Raw genomic sequence first — 21,213 nt, forward strand, 5'->3', positions numbered from 1 at the left:
TACTTTTGGAATTTTGGTTTTTCATGTTGATTTTAAAAAGATATTTTTCATGTTTGAAATGTACTAACTAGTTTTTTCCTCACAGAAGGTCAACTTGTGTGTGTGGTTGCAACATTACGCTCCCATTGAGTAAATGTTTGTGTAAAGGGACATCTGTTGTACCACAGGGCAGGGAGGAGGGTGGTGAGCTCGATACATTTTCTTTCTCTGGTAAGCAATTTTTCTGTTTTATACTTTTGGAATTTTGGTTTTTCATGTTGATTTTAAAAAGGTCTTTTTCATGTTTGAAATGTACTAACTCGTTTTTTCCTCAGAGCAGGTCAACTTGTGTGTGTGGTTGCAACATTACGCTCCCATTGAGTAAATGTTTGTCGAAAGGGACATCTGTTGCACCACAGGACAGGGAGGAGGGTGCTTAGCTCGATACATTTTCTTTCTCTGGTAAGCACATTTACTGTTTTATACTTCTGGAATTTTGGTTTTTCATGTTGATTTTAAAAGGACCTTTTTCATGTTTGAAATGTACTAACTCATTTTTTCCTCACAACAGCTCAACTTGTGTGTGTGGTTGCCCCATTACGCTCCCATTGAGTAAATGTTTGTGGAAAGGGACATCTGTTGCCCCACAGGGCAGGGAGGAGGGTGCTTAGCTCGATACATTTTCTTTATCTGGTAAGCAATTTTTCTGTTTTATACTTTTGGAATTTTGGTTTTTCATGTTGATTATAAAAAGACCTTTTTCATGTTTGAAATGTACTACCTCGTTTTTTCCTCACAGCAGGTCAACTTGTGTTTGTGGTTGCAACATTATGCTCTCATTGAGTAAATGTTTGTGGAAAGGGACATCTGTTGCACCACAGTGCAGGGAGGAGGGTGCTTAGCTCGATACATTTTCTTTCTCTGGTAAGCACTATTTCTGTTTTATACTTTTGGAACTTTGGTTTTTCATGTTGATTTTAAAAAGAACTTTTTCATGTTTGGAATGTACTAATTCGTTTTTTCCTCAGAGCAGGTCAACTTGTGTGTGTGGTTGCAACGTTACGCTCCCTTTGAGTAAATGTTTGTGGAAAGGGACATCTGTTGCAGCACAGGACAGGGAGGAGGGTGCTTAGCTCGATACATTTTCTTTCTCTGGTAATCACAATTACTGTTTTATGCTTCAGGAATTTTGGTTTTTCATGTTGATTTTAATAGGACCTTTTTCATGTTTGAAATGTACTAACTTGTTTTTTCCTAATAGCAGGTCAACTTGTGTGTGTGGTTGCAACATTACTCTCCCATTGAGTAAATTTTTGTGGAAAGGGACATCTGTTGCACCACAGGGCAGGGAGGAGGGTGCTTAGCTCGATACATTTTCTTTCTGTGGTAAGCACTTTTTCTGTTTTATACTTTTGGAACTTTGGTTTTTCATGTAGATTTTAAAAGGACCTTTTTCATGTTTGAAATGTACTAACTCGTTTTTTCCTCACAGAAGGTCAACTTGTGTGTGTGGTTGCAACATTACGCTCCCATTGAGTAAATGTTTGTCGAAAGGGACATCTGTTGCACCACAGGGCAGGGAGGAGGATGCTTAGCTCGATACATTTTCCTTACTCTGGTAAGCAATTTTTCTGTTTTATACTTTTGGAATTTTGGTTTTTCATGTTGATTTTAAAAAGACCTTTTTCATGTTTGAAATGTACTAACTCGTTTTTTCCTCACAGCAGATCAACTTGTGTGTGTGGTTGCAACATTACGCTCCCATTCAGTAAATGTTTGTCGAAAGGGACATCTGTTGCACCACAGGGCAGGGAGGAGGGTGCTGAGCTCGATACATTTTCTTTCTCTGGTAAGCAATTTTTCTGTTTTATACTTTTGGAATTTTGGTTTTTCATGTTGATTTTAAAAAGACCTTTTTCATGTTTGTAATGTACTAACTCGTTTTTTCCTCACAGAAGGTCAACTTGTGTGTGTGGTTGCAACATTACGCTCCCATTGAGTAAATGTTTGTGGAAAGGGGCATCTGTTGCACCACAGGACAGGGAAGAGGGTGCTTAGCTCGATACATTTTCTTTATCTGGTAAGCACATTTACTGTTTTATACTTTTGGAATTTTGGTTTTTCATGTTGATTTTAAAAAGACCATTTTCATGTTTGAAATTTACTAACTCGTTTTTTCCTCACAGCAGATCAACTTGTGTGTGTGGTTGCAACATTACGCTCCCATTGAGTAAATGTTTGTCGAAAGGGACATCTGTTGCACCACAGGGCAGGGAGGAGGATGCTTAGCTCGATACATTTTCTTTCTCTGGTAAGCAATTTTTCTGTTTTATACTTTTGGAATTTTGGTTTTTCATGTTGATTTTAAAAAGATCTTTTTCATGTTTGAAATGTAGTATTTCGTTTTTTCCTCACAGAAGGTCAACTTGTGTGTGTGGTTGCAACATTACGCTCCGATTGAGTAAATGTTTGTGTAAAGGGACATCTGTTGTACCACAGGGCAGGGAGGAGGGTGGTGAGCTCGATACATTTTCTTTCTCTGGTAAGTAATTTTTCCGTTTTATACTTTTGGAATTTTGGTTTTTCATGTTGAATTTAAAAAGATCTTTTTCATGTTTGAAATGTACTAACTCGTTTTTTCCTCACAGAAGGTCAACTTGTGTGTGTGGTTGCAACATTACGCTCCCATTGAGTAAATGTTTGTGTAAAGGGACATCTGTTGTACCACAGGGCAGGGAGGAGGGTGGTGAGCTCGATACATTTTCTTTCTCTGGTAAGCAATTTTTCTGTTTTATACTTTTGGAATTTTGGTTTTTCATGTTGATTTTAAAAAGATCTTTTTCATGTTTGAAATGTACTAACTCGTTTTTTCCTCAGAGCAGGTCAACTTGTGTGTGTGGTTGCAACATTACGCTCCCATTGAGTAAATGTTTGTGGAAAGGGACATCTGTTGCACCACAGGGCAGGGAGGAGGGTGCTTAGCTCGATACATTTTCTTTCTCTGGTAAGCACATTTACTGTTTTATACTTCTGGAATTTTGGTTTTTCATGTTGATTTTAAAAGGAACTTTTTCATGTTTGAAATGTACTAACTCATTTTTTCCTCACATCAGCTCAACTTGTGTGTGTGGTTGCCCCATTACGCTCCCATTGAGTAAATGTTTGTGGAAAGGGACATCTGTTGCCCCACAGGGCAGGGAGGAGGGTGCTTAGCTCGATACATTTTCTTTATCTGGTAAGCAATTTTTCTGTTTTATACTTTTGGAATTTTGGTTTTTCATGTTGATTATAAAAAGACCTTTTTCATGTTTGAAATGTACTACCTCGTTTTTTCCTCACAGCAGGTCAACTTGTGTTTGTGGTTGCAACATTATGCTCTCATTGAGTAAATGTTTGTGAAAAGGGACATCTGTTGCACCACAGTGCAGGGAGGATGGTGCTTAGCTCGATACATTTTCTTTCTCTGGTAATCACAATTACTGTTTTATGCTTCTGGAATTTTGGTTTTTCATGTTGATTTTAATAGGACCTTTTTCATGTTTGAAATGTACTAACTTGTTTTTTCCTAATAGCAGGTCAACTTGTGTGTGTGGTTGCAACATTACTCTCCCATTGAGTAAATTTTTGTGGAAAGGGACATCTGTTGCACCACAGGGCAGGGAGGAGGGTGCTTAGCTCGATACATTTTCTTTCTGTGGTAAGCACTTTTTCTGTTTTATACTTTTGGAACTTTGGTTTTTCATGTAGATTTTAAAAGGACCTTTTTCATGTTTGAAATGTACTAACTCGTTTTTTCCTCACAGAAGGTCAACTTGTGTGTGTGGTTGCAACATTACGCTCCCATTGAGTAAATGTTTGTCGAAAGGGACATCTGTTGCACCACAGGGCAGGGAGGAGGATGCTTAGCTCGATACATTTTCCTTACTCTGGTAAGCAATTTTTCTGTTTTATACTTTTGGAATTTTGGTTTTTCATGTTGATTTTAAAAAGACCTTTTTCATGTTTGAAATGTACTAACTCGTTTTTTCCTCACAGCAGATCAACTTGTGTGTGTGGTTGCAACATTACGCTCCCATTCAGTAAATGTTTGTCGAAAGGGACATCTGTTGCACCACAGGGCAGGGAGGAGGGTGCTGAGCTCGATACATTTTCTTTCTCTGGTAAGCAATTTTTCTGTTTTATACTTTTGGAATTTTGGTTTTTCATGTTGATTTTAAAAAGACCTTTTTCATGTTTGTAATGTACTAACTCGTTTTTTCCTCACAGAAGGTCAACTTGTGTGTGTGGTTGCAACATTACGCTCCCATTGAGTAAATGTTTGTGGAAAGGGGCATCTGTTGCACCACAGGACAGGGAAGAGGGTGCTTAGCTCGATACATTTTCTTTATCTGGTAAGCACATTTACTGTTTTATACTTTTGGAATTTTGGTTTTTCATGTTGATTTTAAAAAGACCATTTTCATGTTTGAAATTTACTAACTCGTTTTTTCCTCACAGCAGATCAACTTGTGTGTGTGGTTGCAACATTACGCTCCCATTGAGTAAATGTTTGTCGAAAGGGACATCTGTTGCACCACAGGGCAGGGAGGAGGATGCTTAGCTCGATACATTTTCTTTCTCTGGTAAGCAATTTTTCTGTTTTATACTTTTGGAATTTTGGTTTTTCATGTTGATTTTAAAAAGATCTTTTTCATGTTTGAAATGTAGTATTTCGTTTTTTCCTCACAGAAGGTCAACTTGTGTGTGTGGTTGCAACATTACGCTCCGATTGAGTAAATGTTTGTGTAAAGGGACATCTGTTGTACCACAGGGCAGGGAGGAGGGTGGTGAGCTCGATACATTTTCTTTCTCTGGTAAGTAATTTTTCCGTTTTATACTTTTGGAATTTTGGTTTTTCATGTTGAATTTAAAAAGATCTTTTTCATGTTTGAAATGTACTAACTCGTTTTTTCCTCACAGAAGGTCAACTTGTGTGTGTGGTTGCAACATTACGCTCCCATTGAGTAAATGTTTGTGTAAAGGGACATCTGTTGTACCACAGGGCAGGGAGGAGGGTGGTGAGCTCGATACATTTTCTTTCTCTGGTAAGCAATTTTTCTGTTTTATACTTTTGGAATTTTGGTTTTTCATGTTGATTTTAAAAAGATCTTTTTCATGTTTGAAATGTACTAACTCGTTTTTTCCTCAGAGCAGGTCAACTTGTGTGTGTGGTTGCAACATTACGCTCCCATTGAGTAAATGTTTGTGGAAAGGGACATCTGTTGCACCACAGGGCAGGGAGGAGGGTGCTTAGCTCGATACATTTTCTTTCTCTGGTAAGCACATTTACTGTTTTATACTTCTGGAATTTTGGTTTTTCATGTTGATTTTAAAAGGAACTTTTTCATGTTTGAAATGTACTAACTCATTTTTTCCTCACAACAGCTCAACTTGTGTGTGTGGTTGCCCCATTACGCTCCCATTGAGTAAATGTTTGTGGAAAGGGACATCTGTTGCCCCACAGGGCAGGGAGGAGGGTGCTTAGCTCGATACATTTTCTTTATCTGGTAAGCAATTTTTCTGTTTTATACTTTTGGAATTTTGGTTTTTCATGTTGATTATAAAAAGACCTTTTTCATGTTTGAAATGTACTACCTCGTTTTTTCCTCACAGCAGGTCAACTTGTGTTTGTGGTTGCAACATTATGCTCTCATTGAGTAAATGTTTGTGAAAAGGGACATCTGTTGCACCACAGTGCAGGGAGGATGGTGCTTAGCTCGATACATTTTCTTTCTCTGGTAATCACAATTACTGTTTTATGCTTCTGGAATTTTGGTTTTTCATGTTGATTTTAATAGGACCTTTTTCATGTTTGAAATGAATTAACTTGTTTTTTCCTAACAGCAGGTCAACTTGTGTGTGTGGTTGCAACATTACTCTCCCATTGAGTAAATTTTTGTGGAAAGGGACATCTGTTGCACCACAGGGCAGGGAGGAGGGTGCTTAGCTCGATACATTTTCTTTCTGTGGTAAGCACTTTTTCTGTTTTATACTTTTGGAACTTTGGTTTTTCATGTTGATTTTAAAAGGACCTTTTTCATGTTTGAAATGTACTAACTCATTTTTTCCTCACAACAGCTCAACTTGTGTGTGTGGTTGCCCCATTACGCTCCCATTGAGTAAATGTTTGTGGAAAGGGACATCTGTTGCCCCACAGGGCAGGGAGGAGGGTGCTTAGCTCGATACATTTTCTTTATCTGGTAAGCAATTTTTCTGTTTTATACTTTTGGAATTTTGGTTGTTCATGTTGATTATAAAAAGACCTTTTTCATGTTTGAAATGTACTACCTCGTTTTTTCCTCACAGCAGGTCAACTTGTGTTTGTGGTTGCAACATTATGCTCTCATTGAGTAAATGTTTGTGGAAAGGGACATCTGTTGCACCACAGTGCAGGGAGGAGGGTGCTTAGCTCGATACATTTTCTATCTCTGGTAATCACAATTACTGTTTTATGCTTCTGGAATTTTGGTTTTTCATGTTGATTTTAATAGGACCTTTTTCATGTTTGAAATGTATTAACTTGTTTTTTCCTAACAGCAGGTCAACTTGTGTGTGTGGTTGCAACATTACTCTCCCATTGAGTAAATTTTTGTGGAAAGGGACATCTGTTGCACCACAGGGCAGGGAGGAGGGTGCTTAGCTCGATACATTTTCTTTCTCTGGTAAGCACATTTACTGTTTTATACTTCTGGAATTTTGGTTTTTCATGTTGATTTTAAAAGGACCTTTTTCATGTTTGAAATGTACTAACTCATTTTTTCCTTACAACAGCTCAACTTGTGTGTGTGGTTGCCCCATTACGCTCCCATTGGGTAAATGTTTGTGGAAAGGGACATCTGTTGCCCCACAGGGCAGGGAGGAGGGTGCTTAGCTCGATACATTTTCTTTATCTGGTAAGCAATTTTTCTGTTTTATACTTTTGGAATTTTGGTTTTTCATGTTGATTATAAAAAGACCTTTTTCATGTTTGAAATGTACTACCTCGTTTTTTCCTCACAGCAGGTCAACTTGTGTTTGTGGTTGCAACATTATGCTCTCATTGAGTAAATGTTTGTGGAAAGGGACATCTGTTGCACCACAGTGCAGGGAGGAGGGTGCTTAGCTCGATACATTTTCTTTCTCTGGTAATCACAATTACTGTTTTATGCTTCTGGAATTTTGGTTTTTCATGTTGATTTTAATAGGACCTTTTTCATGTTTGAAATGTATTAACTTGTTTTTTCCTAACAGCAGGTCAACTTGTGTGTGTGGTTGCAACATTACTCTCCCATTGAGTAAATTTTTGTGGAAAGGGACATCTGTTGCACCACAGGGCAGGGAGGAGGGTGCTTAGCTCGATACATTTTCTTTCTGTGGTAAGCACTTTTTCTGTTTTATACTTTTGGAATTTTGGTTTTTCATGTTGATTTTAAAAAGACCATTTTCATGTTTGAAATTTACTAACTCGTTTTTTCCTCACAGCAGATCAACTTGTGTGTGTGGTTGCAACATTACGCTCCCATTGAGTAAATGTTTGTCGAAAGGGACATCTGTTGCACCACAGGGCAGGGAGGAGGGTGCTGAGCTCGATACATTTTCTTTCTCTGGTAAGCAATACTTCTGTTTTATACATTTGGAATTTTGGTTTTTCATGTAGAATTTTAAAAGACCTTTTTCATGTTTGAAATGTACTATTTCGTTTTTTCCTCACAGAAGATCAACTTGTGTGTGTGGTTGCAACATTACGCTCCCATTGAGTAAATGTTTGTGTAAAGGGACATCTGTTGTACCACAGGGCAGGGAGGAGGGTGGTGAGCTCGATACATTTTCTTTCTCTGGTAAGTAATTTTTCCGTTTTATACTTTTGGAATTTTGGTTTTTCATGTTGAATTTAAAAAGATCTTTTTCATGTTTGAAATGTACTAACTCGTTTTTTCCTCACAGAAGGTCAACTTGTGTGTGTGGTTGCAACATTACGCTCCCATTGAGTAAATGTTTGTGTAAAGGGACATCTGTTGTACCACAGGGCAGGGAGGAGGGTGGTGAGCTCGATACATTTTCTTTCTCTGGTAAGCAATTTTTCTGTTTTATACTTTTGGAATTTTGGTTTTTCATGTTGATTTTAAAAAGATCTTTTTCATGTTTGAAATGTACTAACTCGTTTTTTCCTCAGAGCTGGTCAACTTGTGTGTGTGGTTGCAACATTACGCTCCCATTGAGTAAATGTTTGTCGAAAGGGACATCTGTTGTACCACAGGGCAGGGAGGAGGGTGGTGAGCTCGATACATTTTCTTTCTCTGGTAAGCAATTTTTCTGTTTTATACTTTTGGAATTTTGGTTTTTCATGTTGATTTTAAAAAGATCTTTTTCATGTTTGAAATGTACTAACTCGTTTTTTCCTCAGAGCAGGTCAACTTGTGTGTGTGGTTGCAACATTACGCTCCCATTGAGTAAATGTTTGTCGAAAGGGACATCTGTTGCACCACAGGACAGGGAGGAGGGTGCTTAGCTCGATACATTTTCTTTCTGTGGTAAGCACTTTTTCTGTTTTATACTTTTGGAACTTTGGTTTTTCATGTAGGTTTTAAAAGGACCTTTTTCATGTTTGAAATGTACTAACTCGTTTTTTCCTCAGAGCAGGTCAACTTGTGTGTGTGGTTGCAACATTACGCTCCCATTGAGTAAATGTTTGTCGAAAGGGACATCTGTTGCACCACAGGACAGGGAGGAGGGTGCTTAGCTCGAAACATTTTCTTTCTCTGGTAAGCACAATTACTGTTTTATACTTCTGGAATTTTGGTTTTTCATGTTGATTTTAAAAGGACCTTTTTCATGTTTGAAATGTACTAACTCATTTTTTCCTCACAGCAGCTCAACTTGTGTGTGTGGTTGCCCCATTAAACTCCCATTGAGTAAATGTTTGTGGAAAGGGACATCTGTTGCCCCACAGGGCAGGGAGGAGGGTGCTTAGCTCGATACATTTTCTTTATCTGGTAAGCAATTTTTCTGTTTTATACTTTTGGAATTTTGGTTTTTCATGTTGATTATAAAAAGACCTTTTTCATGTTTGAAATGTACTACCTCGTTTTATCCTCACAGCAGGTCAACTTGTGTTTGTGGTTGCAACATTATGCTCTCATTGAGTAAATGTTTGTGGAAAGGGACATCTGTTGCACCACAGTGCAGGGAGGAGGGTGCTTAGCTCGATACATTTTCTTTCTCTGGTAAGCACTATTTCTGTTTTATACTTTTGGAACTTTGGTTTTTCATGTTGATTTTAAAAAGATCTTTTTCATGTTTGAAATGTACTATTTCGTTTTTTCCTCACAGAAGGTCAACTTGTGTGTGTGGTTGCAACATTACGCTCCCATTGAGTAAATGTTTGTGTAAAGGGACATCTGTTGTACCACAGGGCAGGGAGGAGGGTGGTGAGTTCGATACATTTTCTTTCTCTGGTAAGTAATTTTTCCGTTTTATACTTTTGGAATTTTGGTTTTTCATGTTGAATTTGAAAAGATCTTTTTCATGTTTGAAATGTACTAACTCGTTTTTTCCTCACAGAAGGTCAACTTGTGTGTGTGGTTGCAACATTACGCTCCCATTGAGTAAATGTTTGTGTAAAGGGACATCTGTTGTACCACAGGGCAGGGAGGAGGGTGGTGAGCTCGATACATTTTCTTTATCTGGTAAGCAATTTTTCTGTTTTATACTTTTGGAATTTTGGTTTTTCATGTTGATTTTAAAAAGATCTTTTTCATGTTTGAAATGTACTATTTCGTTTTTTCCTCACAGAAGGTCAACTTGTGTGTGTGGTTGCAACATTACGCTCCCATTGAGTAAATATTTGTGGAAAGGGACATCTGTTGTACCACAGGGCAGGGAGGAGGGTGGTGAGCTCGATACATTTTCTTTCTCTGGTAAGCAATTTTTCTGTTTTATACTTTTGGAATTTTGGTTTTTCATGTTGATTTTAAAAAGATCTTTTTCATGTTTGAAATGTACTAACTCGTTTTTTCCTCAGAGCAGGTCAACTTGTGTGTGTGGTTGCAACATTACGTTCCCATTGAGTAAATGTTTGTCGAAAGGGACATCTGTTGCACCACAGGACAGGGAGGAGGGTGCTTAGCTCGATACATTTTCTTTATCTGGTAAGCAATTTTTCTGTTTTATACTTTTGGAATTTTGGTTTTTCATGTTGATTTTAAAAAGATCTTTTTCATGTTTGAAATGTACTATTTCGTTTTTTCCTCACAGAAGGTCAACTTGTGTGTGTGGTTGCAACATTACGCTCCCATTGAGTAAATGTTTGTCGAAAGGGACATCTGTTGAACCACAGGGCATGGAGGAGGGTGGTGAGCTCGATACTTTTTCTTTCTCTGGTAAGCATTTATTTCTGTTTTATACTTTTGGAATTTTGATTATTCATGTTGATTCTAAAATGACCATTTTCATGTTTCAAATGTACTAAATCGTTTTTTCCTCAGAGCAGGTCAACTTGTGTGTGTGGTTGCAACATTACGCTCCCATTGAGTAAATGTATGTGGAAAGGGACATCTGTTGCACCACAGGGCAGGGTGGTGGGTGCTGAGCTCGATACATTTTCTTTCTCTGGTAAGCATTTACTTCTGTTTTATAATTTTGGAATTTTGGTTATTCATGTTGATTCTGAAATGACCATTTTCATTTTCAAATGTACTAAATCGTATTACCTCACAGCAGGTCAACTTGTGTGTGTGGTTGCAACATTACGCTCCCATTGAGTAAATGTTTGTGTAAAGGGACATCTGTTGTACCACAGGGCAGGGAGGAGGGTGGTGAGCTCGATACATTTTCTTTCTCTGGTAAGCAATTTTTCTGTTTTATACTTTTGGAATTTTGGTTTTTCATGTTGATTTTAAAAAGATCTTTTTCATGTTTGAAATGTACTAACTCGTTTTTTCCTCAGAGCAGGTCAACTTGTGTGTGTGGTTGCAACATTACACTCCCATTGAGTAAATGTTTGTCGAAAGGGACATCTGTTAAACCACAGGACAGGGAGGAGGGTGCTTAGCTCGATACATTTTCTTTCTCTGGTAAGCACATTTACTGTTTTATACTTCTGGAATTTTGGTTTTTCATGTTGATTTTAAAAGGACCTTTTTCATGTTTGAAATGTACTAACTCATTTTTTCCTCACAACAGCTCAACTTGTGTGTGTGTGGTTGCCCCATTACGCTCCCATTGAGTAAATGTTTGTGGAAAGGGACATCTGTTGCCCCACAGGGCAGGGAGGAGGGTGCTTAGCCCGATACATTTTCTTTATCTGGTAAGCAATTTTTCTGTTTTATTCTTTTGGAATTTTGGTTTTTCATGTTGATTATAAAAAGACCTTTTTCATGTTTGAAATGTACTACCTCGTTCTTTCCTCACAGCAGGTCAACTTGTGTTTGTGGTTGCAACATTATGCTCTCATTGAGTAAATGTTTGTGGAAAGGGACATCTGTTGCACCACAGTGCAGGGAGGAGGGTGCTTAGCTCGATAAATTTTCTTTCTCTGGTAAGCACTATTTCTGTTTTATACTTTTGGAACTTTGGTTTTTCATGTTGATTTTAAAAAGAACTTTTTCATGTTTGGAATGTACTAATTCGTTTTTTCCTCAGAGCAGGTCAACTTGTGTGTGTGGTTGCAACGTTACGCTCCCATTGAGTAAATGTTTGTGGAAAGGGACATCTGTTGCACCACAGGACAGGGAGGAGGGTGCTTAGCTCGATACATTTTCTTTCTCTGGTAATCACAATTACTGTTTTATGCTTCTGGAATTTTGGTTTTTCATGTTGATTTTAATAGGACCTTTTTCATGTTTGAAATGTACTAACTTGTTTTTTCCTAACAGCAGGTCAACTTGTGTGTGTGGTTGCAACATTACTCTCCCATTGAGTAAATTTTTGTGGAAAGGGACATCTGTTGCACCACAGGGCAGGGAGGAGGGTGCTTAGCTCGATACATTTTCTTTCTGTGGTAAGCACTTTTTCTGTTTTATACTTTTGGAATTTTGGTTTTTCATGTTGATTTTAAAAGGACCTTTTTCATGTTTGAAATGTACTAACTTGTTTTTTCCTCACAGCAGGTCAACTTGTGTGTGTGGTTGCAACATTATGCTCCCATTGAGTAAATGTTTGTGGAAAGGGACATCTGTTGCACCACAGGGTAGGGAGGAGGGTGCTTAGCTCGATACATTTTCCTTCTCTGGTAAGCACTTTTTCTGTTTTATACTTTTGGAATTTTGGTTTTTCATGTTGATTTTAAAAAGACCTTTTCATGTTTGAAATGTACTAACTCGTTTTTTCCTCACAGAAGTTCAACTTGTGTGTGTGGTTGCAACGTTACGCTCCCATTGAGTAAATGTTTGTGGAAAGGGACATCTGTTGCTCCACAGGGCAGGGAGTGGGGTGCATAGCTCGATACCTTTTCTTTCTCTGGTAAGCCCATTTACTGTTTTATACTTCTGGAATTTTGGTTTTTCATGTTGATTTTCGAAGGACCTTTTTCATGTTTGATATGTACTAACTTGTTTTTTCCTCACAGCAGATCAACTTGTGTGTGTGGATGCAACATTACGCTCCCATTGAGTAAATTTTTGTGAAAAGGGACATCTGTTGCACCACAGGGCAGGGAGGAGGTTGCTTAGCTCGATACATTTTCTTTCTGTGGTAAGCACTTTTTCTGTTTTATACTTTTGGAATTTTGGTTTTTCATGTTGATTTTAAAAGGACCTTTTTCATGTTTGAGATGTACTAACTTGTTTTTTCCTCACAGCAGGTCAACTTGTGTGTGTGGTTGCAACATTACGCTCCCATTGAGTAAATGTTTGTAGAAAGGGACATCTGTTGCTCCACAGGGCAATGAGGAGGGTGCTTAGCTCGATACATTTTCTTTCTCTGGTAAGCAATTTTTCTGTTTTATACTTTTGGAATTTTGGTTTTTCATGTTGATTTTAAATAGAACTTTTTCATGTTTGAAATGTACTACCTCGTTTTTTCCTCACAGCAGGTCAACTTGTGTTTGTGGTTGCAACATTATGCTCCCATTGAGTAAATGTTTGTGGAAAGGGACATCTGTTGCACCACAGTGCAGGGAGGAGGGTGCTTAGCTCGATACATTTTCTTTCTCTGGTAAGCCCATTTACTGTTTTATACTTCTGGAATTTTGGTTTTTCATGTTGATTTTAAAAGGACCTTTTTCATTTTGAAATGTACTAACTTGTTTTTTCCTCACAGCAGGTCAACTTGTGTGTGTGGTTGCAACATTACGCTCCCATTGAGTAAATTTTTGTGGAAAGGGACATCTGTTGCACCACAGGACAGGGAGGAGGGTGCTTAGCTCGATACATTTTCTTTCTGTGGTAAGCACTTTTTCTGTTTTATACTTTTGGAATTTTGGTTTTTCATGTTGATTTTAAAAGGAACTTTTTCATGTTTGAAATGTACTAACTTGTTTTTTCCTCACAGCAGGTCAACTTGTGTGTGTGGTTGCAACATTACGCTTCCCATTGAGTAAATGTTTGTCGAAAGGGACATCTGTTGCTCCACAGGGCAGGGAGGAGGGTGGTGAGCTCGATACATTTTCTTTCTCTGGTAAGCAATTTTTCTGTTTTATAATTTTGGAATTTTGGTTTTTCATGTTGATTTTAAAAAGACCTTTTTCATGTTTGAAATGTACTAACTCGTTTTTTCCTCACAGAAGGTCAACTTATGTGTGTGGTTGCAACATTACGCTCCCATTGAGTAAATGTTTGTGGAAAGGGACATCTGTTGCACCACAGGGCAAGGAGGAGGGTGGTGAGCTCGATACATTTTCTTTCTCTGGTAATCACAATTACTGTTTTATGCTTCTGGAATTTTGGTTTTTCATGTTGATTTTAATAGGACCTTTTTCATGTTTGAAATGTACTAACTTGTTTTTTCCTAACAGCAGGTCAACTTTTGTGTGTGGTTGCAACATTACTCTCCCATTGAGTAAATTTTTGTGGAAAGGGACATCTGTTGCACCACAGGGCAAGGAGGAGGGTGCTTAGCTCGATACATTTTCTTTCTGTGCTAAGCACTTTTTCTGTTTTATACTTTTGGAACTTTGGTTTTTCATGTTGATTTTAAAAGGACCTTTTTCATGTTTGAAATGTACTAACTCGTTTTTTCCTCACAGAAGGTCAACTTGTGTGTGTGGTTGCAACATTACGCTCCCATTGAGTAAATGTTTGTCGAAAGGGACATCTGTTGCACCACAGGGCAGGGAGGAGGGTGCTGAGCTCGATACATTTTCTTTCTCTGGTAAGCAATTTTTCTGTTTTATACTTTTGGAATTTTGGTTTTTCATGTTGATTTTAAAAAGATCTTTTTCATGTTTGAAATGTACTAACTCGTTTTTTCCTCACAGAAGGTCAACTTGTGTGTGTGGTTGCAACATTACGCTCCCATTGAGTAAATGTTTGTGTAAAGGGACATCTGTTGCACCACAGGGCAGGGAGGAGGGTGGTGAGCTCGATACATTTTCTTTCTCTGGTAAGCAATTTTTCTGTTTTATACTTTTGGAATTTTGGTTTTTCATGTTGATTTTAAAAGGACCTTTTTCATGTTTGAAATGTACTAACTTGTTTTTTCCTCACAGCAGGTCAACTTGTGTGTGTGGTTGCAACATTATGCTCCCATTGAGTAAATGTTTGTGGAAAGGGACATCTGTTGCACCACAGGGTAGGGAGGAGGGTGCTTAGCTCGATACATTTTCCTTCTCTGGTAAGCACTTTTTCTGTTTTATACTTTTGGAATTTTGGTTTTTCATGTTGATTTTAAAAAGACCTTTTCATGTTTGAAATGTACTAACTCGTTTTTTCCTCACAGAAGGTCAACTTGTGTGTGTGGTTGCAACATTACGCTCCCATTGAGTAAATGTTTGTGTAAAGGGACATCTGTTGTAAAACAGGGCAGGGAGGAGGGTGGTGAGCTCGATACATTTTCTTTCTCTGGTAAGTAATTTTTCCGTTTTATACTTTTGGAATTTTGGTTTTTCATGTTGATTTTAAAAAGATCTTTTTCATGTTTGAAATGTACTAACTCGTTTTTTCCTCACAGAAGGTCAACTTGTGTGTGTGGTTGCCACATTACGCTCCCATTGAGTAAATGTTTGTGTAAAGGGACATCAGTTGTACCACAGGGCAGGGAGGAGGGTGGTGAGCTCGATACATTTTCTTTCTCTGGTAAGCAATTTTTCAGTTTTCTACTTTTGGAATTTTGGTTTCTCATGTTGATTTTAAAAAGATCTTTTTCATGTTTGAAATGTACTAACTCGTTTTTTCCTCAGAGCAGGTCAACTTGTGTGTGTGGTTGCAACATTACGCTTCCATTGAGTAAATGTTTGTCGAAAGGGACATCTGTTGCACCACAGGACAGGGAGGAGGGTGCTTAGCTCGATACATTTTCTTTCTCTGGTAAGCACATTTACTGTTTTATACTTCTGGTATTTTGGTTTTTCATGTTGATTTTAAAAGGACCTTTTTCATGTTTGAAATGTACTAACTCATTTTTTCCTCACAACAGCTCAACTTGTGTGTGTGGTTGCCCCATTACGCTCCCATTGAGTAAATGTTTGTGGAAAGGGACATCTGTTGCCCCACAGGGCAGGGAGGAGGGTGCTTAGCTCGATACATTTTCTTTCTCTGGTAAGCACTATTTCTGTTTTATACTTTTGGAACTTTGGTTTTTCATGTTGATTTTAAAAAGATCTTTTTCATGTTTGAAATGTACTATTTCGTTTTTTCCTCACAGAAGGTCAACTTGTGTGTGTGGTTGCAACATTACGCTCCCATTGAGTAAATGTTTGTGTAAAGGGACATCTGTTGTACCACAGGGCAGGGAGGAGGGTGGTGAGTTCGATACATTTTCTTTCTCTGGTAAGTAATTTTTCCGTTTTATACTTTTGGAATTTTGGTTTTTCATGTTGAATTTGAAAAGATCTTTTTCATGTTTGAAATGTACTAACTCGTTTTTTCCTCACAGAAGGTCAACTTGTGTGTGTGGTTGCAACATTACGCTCCCATTGAGTAAATGTTTGTGTAAAGGGACATCTGTTGTACCACAGGGCAGGGAGGAGGGTGGTGAGCTCGATACATTTTCTTTATCTGGTAAGCAATTTTTCTGTTTTATACTTTTGGAATTTTGGTTTTTCATGTTGATTTTAAAAAGATCTTTTTCATGTTTGAAGTGTACTATTTCGTTTTTTCCTCACAGAAGGTCAACTTGTGTGTGTGGTTGCAACATTACGCTCCCATTGAGTAAATATTTGTGGAAAGGGACATCTGTTGTACCACAGGGCAGGGAGGAGGGTGGTGAGCTCGATACATTTTCTTTCTCTGGTAAGCAATTTTTCTGTTTTATACTTTTGGAATTTTGGTTTTTCATGTTGATTTTAAAAAGATCTTTTTCATGTTTGAAATGTACTAACTCGTTTTTTCCTCAGAGCAGGTCAACTTGTGTGTGTGGTTGCAACATTACGTTCCCATTGAGTAAATGTTTGTCGAAAGGGACATCTGTTGCACCACAGGACAGGGAGGAGGGTGCTTAGCTCGATACATTTTCTTTATCTGGTAAGCAATTTTTCTGTTTTATACTTTTGGAATTTTGGTTTTTCATGTTGATTTTAAAAAGATCTTTTTCATGTTTGAAATGTACTATTTCGTTTTTTCCTCACAGAAGGTCAACTTGTGTGTGTGGTTGCAACATTACGCTCCCATTGAGTAAATGTTTGTCGAAAGGGACATCTGTTGAACCACAGGGCATGGAGGAGGGTGGTGAGCTCGATACATTTTCTTTCTCTGGTAAGCATTTATTTCTGTTTTATACTTTTGGAATTTTGATTATTCATGTTGATTCTAAAATGACCATTTTCATGTTTCAAATGTACTAAATCGTTTTTTCCTCACAGCAGGTCAACTTGTGTGTGTGGTTGCAACATTACGCTCCCATTGAGTAAATGTATGTGGAAAGGGACATCTGTTGCACCACAGGGCAGGGTGGTGGGTGCTGAGCTCGATACATTTTCTTTCTCTGGTAAGCATTTACTTCTGTTTTATACTTTTGGAGTTTTGGTTATTCATGTTGATTCTGAAATGACCATTTTCATTTTCAAATGTACTAAATCGTATTACCTCACAGCAGGTCAACTTGTGTGTGTGGTTGCAACATTACGCTCCCATTGAGTAAATGTTTGTGTAAAGGGACATCTGTTGTACCACAGGGCAGGGAGGAGGGTGGTGAGCTCGATACATTTTCTTTCTCTGGTAAGCAATTTTTCTGTTTTATACTTTTGGAATTTTGGTTTTTCATGTTGATTTTAAAAAGATCTTTTTCATGTTTGAAATGTACTAACTCGTTTTTTCCTCAGAGCAGGTCAACTTGTGTGTGTGGTTGCAACATTACACTCCCATTGAGTAAATGTTTGTCGAAAGGGACATCTGTTAAACCACAGGACAGGGAGGAGGGTGCTTAGCTCGATACATTTTCTTTCTCTGGTAAGCACATTTACTGTTTTATACTTCTGGAATTTTGGTTTTTCATGTTGATTTTAAAAGGACCTTTTTCATGTTTGAAATGTACTAACTCATTTTTTCCTCACAACAGCTCAACTTGTGTGTGTGTGGTTGCCCCATTACGCTCCCATTGAGTAAATGTTTGTGGAAAGGGACATCTGTTGCCCCATAGGGCAGGGAGGAGGGTGCTTAGCCCGATACATTTTCTTTATCTGGTAAGCAATTTTTCTGTTTTATTCTTTTGGAATTTTGGTTTTTCATGTTGATTATAAAAAGACCTTTTTCATGTTAAAAATGTACTACCTCGTTCTTTCCTCACAGCAGGTCAACTTGTGTTTGTGGTTGCAACATTATGCTCTCATTGAGTAAATGTTTGTGGAAAGGGACATATGTTGCACCACAGTGCAGGGAGGAGGGTGCTTAGCTCGATACATTTTCTTTCTCTGGTAAGCACTATTTCTGTTTTATACTTTTGGAACTTTGGTTTTTCATGTTGATTTTAAAAAGAACTTTTTCATGTTTGGAATGTACTAATTCGTTTTTTCCTCAGAGCAGGTCAACTTGTGTGTGTGGTTGCAACGTTACGCTCCCATTGAGTAAATGTTTGTGGAAAGGGACATCTGTTGCACCACAGGACAGGGAGGAGGGTGCTTAGCTCGATACATTTTCTTTCTCTGGTAATCACAATTACTGTTTTATGCTTCTGGAATTTTGGTTTTTCATGTTGATTTTAATAGGACCTTTTTCATGTTTGAAATGTACTAACTTGTTTTTTCCTAACAGCAGGTCAACTTGTGTGTGTGGTTGCAACATTACTCTCCCATTGAGTAAATTTTTGTGGAAAGGGACATCTGTTGCACCACAGGGCAGGGAGGAGGGTGCTTAGCTCGATACATTTTCTTTCTGTGGTAAGCACTTTTTCTGTTTTATACTTTTGGAATTTTGGTTTTTCATGTTGATTTTAAAAGGACCTTTTTCATGTTTGAAATGTACTAACTTGTTTTTTCCTCACAGCAGGTCAACTTGTGTGCGTGGTTGCAACATTATGCTCCCATTGAGTAAATGTTTGTGGAAAGGGACATCTGTTGCACCACAGGGTAGGGAGGAGGGTGCTTAGCTCGATACATTTTCCTTCTCTGGTAAGCACTTTTTCTGTTTTATACTTTTGGAATTTTGGTATTTCATGTTGATTTTAAAAAGAACTTTTTCATGTTTGAAATGTACTACCTCGTTTTTTCCTCACAGCAGGTCAACTTGTGTTTGTGGTTGCAACATTATGCTCCCATTGAGTAAATGTTTGTCGAAAGGGACATCTGTTGCACCACAGTGCAGGGAGGAGGGTGCTTAGCTTGATACATTTTCTTTCTCTGGTAAGCCCATTTACTGTTTTATACTTCTGGAATTTTGGTTTTTCATGTTGATTTTAAAAGGACATTTTTCATTTTGAAATGTACTAACTTGTTTTTTCCTCACAGCAGGTCAACTTGTGTGTGTGGTTGCAACATTACGCTCCCATTGCGTAAATTTTTGTGGAAAGGGACATCTGTTGCACCACAGGACAGGGAGGAGGGTGCTTAGCTCGATACATTTTCTTTCTGTGGTAAGCACTTTTTCTGTTTTATACTTTTGGAATTTTGGTTTTTCATGTTGATTTTAAAAGGAACTTTTTCATGTTTGAAATGTACTAACTTGTTTTTTCCTCACAGCAGGTCAACTTGTGTGTGTGGTTGCAACATTACGCTTCCCATTGAGTAAATGTTTGTCGAAAGGGACATCTGTTGCTCCACAGGGCAGGGAGGAGGGTGGTGAGCTCGATACATTTTCTTTCTCTGGTAAGCAATTTTTCTGTTTTATAATTTTGGAATTTTGGTTTTTCATGTTGATTTTAAAAAGACCTTTTTCATGTTTGAAATGTACTAACTCGTTTTTTCCTCACAGAAGGTCAACTTATGTGTGTGGTTGCAACATTACGCTCCCATTGAGTAAATGTTTGTGGAAAGGGACATCTGTTGCACCACAGGGCAAGGAGGAGGGTGGTGAGCTCGATACATTTTCTTTCTCTGGTAATCACAATTACTGTTTTATGCTTCTGGAATTTTGGTTTTTCATGTTGATTTTAATAGGACCTTTTTCATGTTTGAAATGTACTAACTTGTTTTTTCCTAACAGCAGGTCAACTTTTGTGTGTGGTTGCAACATTACTCTCCCATTGAGTAAATTTTTGTGGAAAGGGACATCTGTTGCACCACAGGGCAAGGAGGAGGGTGCTTAGCTCGATACATTTTCTTTCTGTGCTAAGCACTTTTTCTGTTTTATACTTTTGGAACTTTGGTTTTTCATGTTGATTTTAAAAGGACCTTTTTCATGTTTGAAATGTACTAACTCGTTTTTTCCTCACAGAAGGTCAACTTGTGTGTGTGGTTGGAACATTACGCTCCCATTGAGTAAATGTTTGTCGAAAGGGACATCTGTTGCACCACAGGGCAGGGAGGAGGGTGCTGAGCTCGATACATTTTCTTTCTCTGGTAAGCAATTTTTCTGTTTTATACTTTTGGAATTTTGGTTTTTCATGTTGATTTTAAAAAGATCTTTTTCATGTTTGAAATGTACTAACTCGTTTTTTCCTCACAGAAGGTCAACTTGTGTGTGTGGTTGCAACATTACGCTCCCATTGAGTAAATGTTTGTGAAAAGGGACATCTGTTGCACCACAGGGCAGGGAGGAGGGTGGTGAGCTCGATACATTTTCTTTCTCTGGTAAGCAATTTTTCTGTTTTATACTTTTGGAATTTTGGTTTTTCATGTTGATTTTAAAAGGACCTTTTTCATGTTTGAAATGTACTAACTTGTTTTTTCCTCACAGCAGGTCAACTTGTGTGTGTGGTTGCAACATTATGCTCCCATTGAGTAAATGTTTGTGGAAAGGGACATCTGTTGCACCACAGGGTAGGGAGGAGGGTGCTTAGCTCGATACATTTTCCTTCTCTGGTAAGCACTTTTTCTGTTTTATACTTTTGGAATTTTGGTTTTTCATGTTGATTTTAAAAAGACCTTTTCATGTTTGAAATGTACTAACTCGTTTTTTCCTCACAGAAGTTCAACTTGTGTGTGTGGTTGCAACATTACTCTCCCATTGAGTAAATGTTTGTGTAAAGGGACATCTGTTGCTCCACAGGGCAGGGAGTGGGGTGCTTAGCTCGATACATTTTCTTTCTCTGGTAAGCCCATTTACTGTTTTATACTTCTGGAATTTTGGTTTTTCATGTTGATTTTCGAAGGACCTTTTTCATGTTTGAAATGTACTAACTTGTTTTTTCCTCACAGCAGATCAACTTGTGTGTGTGGATGCAACATTACGCTCCCATTGAGTAAATGTTTGTCGAAAGGGACATCTGTTGCACTACATGGCAGAGAGGAGGGTGCTTAGCTCGATACATTTTCTTTCTCTGGTAAGCAATTTTTCTGTTTTATACTTTTGGAATTTTGGTTTTTCATGTTGATTTTAAAAAGACCTTTTTCATGTTTGAAATGTACTAACTCGTTTTTTCCTCAGAGCAGGTCAACTTGTGTGTGTGGTTGCAACATTACGCTCCCATTGAGTAAATGTTTGTCGAAAGGGACATCTGTTGCACCACAGGACAGGGAGGAGGGTGCTTAGC

The sequence above is a fragment of the Schistocerca cancellata genome, chromosome 10 (assembly GCF_023864275.1).
Source record: "Schistocerca cancellata isolate TAMUIC-IGC-003103 chromosome 10, iqSchCanc2.1, whole genome shotgun sequence".
NCBI classification, from domain to species: domain Eukaryota; kingdom Metazoa; phylum Arthropoda; class Insecta; order Orthoptera; family Acrididae; genus Schistocerca; species Schistocerca cancellata.